The sequence below is a fragment of the Cervus canadensis genome, chromosome 28 (genome assembly GCF_019320065.1).
Source record: "Cervus canadensis isolate Bull #8, Minnesota chromosome 28, ASM1932006v1, whole genome shotgun sequence".
NCBI classification, from domain to species: Eukaryota; Metazoa; Chordata; class Mammalia; order Artiodactyla; family Cervidae; genus Cervus; species Cervus canadensis.
The window spans coordinates 50,542,532-50,544,573 of record NC_057413.1 but is presented as its reverse complement, the minus strand read 5'-3'; positions in this window follow the sequence as shown (position 1 = coordinate 50,544,573).

The following is a 2,042-nucleotide window of genomic DNA, read 5'->3' as shown; positions in this document are numbered from 1 at the left end:
TTGGGGATAATTCCATGGACAGAGGAGCCTGGCAAGCTACAGTCCATGGGGTCACAAAGAGTCAGACACAACTCAGCAGCTGAGCACACACACACACACATATGTTGCATGGGATAGATATACCATGATTTATTCATTCATTTACCAGTTAATGGACGCCAGGAATATTTTCAGTGTGGGCCTCTTGTGAATAAAGCTGTTTTGAGCATTCCTGTACAGATCTTTTTGTGTTTTCATTTCTCTTTGGTAAATAGATAGGAGAAGAGCTGCTAGATATAGGATAAGTATACATTAATTTTGTTTTAAAAAAAGACAACCAGATCTTTCCTTAAAGTAGGTATACTATTTTACATCCTCGAAGATGTTTTTATGAGAATCGAGGCACTCAGACATTCTCACCAACACTGGTGTTGCCATAGTGTTGACTGTGTAGTGCTATCTCATTGTATTTGTATTTACTTTCTAACTTTAGATTTTCTAGTACATGTGAGTTAACACTTGCCACGTGCAAAATATTATGCAAAGTGTACAAGTGCCTAGCTCCTGAAAGCATGGTCCATAAACCCATACTATTAGATTCTCTGGGACGTGCAGAGTCTCAGGCCCCACTCAGGCCTGTTGTATCAGAATCTGTATTTCAGCAAGATCCCTGTATAATTCTTACACATAATCAAGTTTAAGAAGCACAACATTAGGGGATGTAAAGATAAATAAGATACTGTTATCTTCGTCAAGAAATGGGACAAGATAAAAAAGATGTGGGGGGGGGGACCTCCCTGGCAGTCCTGTGGTTAAGACTCTGTGCTACCATGGCAGGGGGCACAGGTTAGATTCCTGGTTGAGGAACTAGATCCCACTTGCTGTGTGGCATGGCCAAAGGGTTTAATTTAAAGAAAGGCTGTTGGTGAAGGAAGTAAGATGAGGCTGTTATAATAGGCAGAATATGATGCTCACAGCAACAGACATGGAAACAAGTCTGGAGAGATGGGACAGGGTTTCATGGGGAAGGCATCACCTATCCAGGTCATGAGCGATAGATAAGAAAGAGACGGGAAGACATGTATCCTTAGCTGCATTGTAGGTTAGTTACCCTGGTAAAACCAGGAGTTAGATTGAGAGATAGTGGTAGGAGAGAGAGAGAGCGAGCAGCTTTTGGACTAGATTGACAGTCCAAATAAGAGAGATGGAAACTACAGTGGCCCCATGATTCCTAATCCTGTAAGCTGTACATGTACAAGATTGTATGTACATGTTTGTTCATTGAAGGAGTCTCCTTAGCTTTTAGTTTAAGACCTTAGAGTGTAGAACTAATAGTACAGATACTGTATGCCATGATTATTAGCAGTGACAGTAGATTTTCTTAAATGATAGTAAGGAAGCTGCAAACATCAGAATTCAGGACACTAAAAGTGTCGCAGAATATTGGTATGGAAGTTAGGTACAAATAGAACTTTATGTGTATATACATAAACAAAATGAAATCAGATTTTGGTCTGAACAATCCAGAATTTAGACAGATATCACTGCTCTTTTTTTCTATTCAATTTGAACATTATCCATGTTAGGAGCTAAGACTTGGGGTAAAGTGCTAGGACTACTTGGAGTTAAAACACTTTAAAATTAGTTTGTAGATTGACTCTAGGAAAAAAGAATTACTAAAGAGAAAAATTTTGAAGGGGCTGCAAAGAATTTTTGTAATTGATATCATTTTAAAGTGCTATCCCATTTGTTTTGTTTGTCTAACAATTCTGCGGAGGCATGATTTGCTTTTACTAATAGTCTCAGCTAGGAAACTGTAAAGAACTTGGATTTGGCTTTTCTGCTTAACTGTCTGCCTGACCTTGGACAAACTGCTTTCTCTGAAATTTTTTCCACGGGTGTAAAACAGAAAGATGAGTTGCCCTCTGGTTGGTATGAAGGTCAAATGGTCTTCATGATCTCCTTTCTCCTTTATTTTAAAATTTAATACTCATTAAATGAATTGTAAGGAATTTTAAAGAGACTTGAGCTCTAATATGACATATATAGATAAAATATTTTAA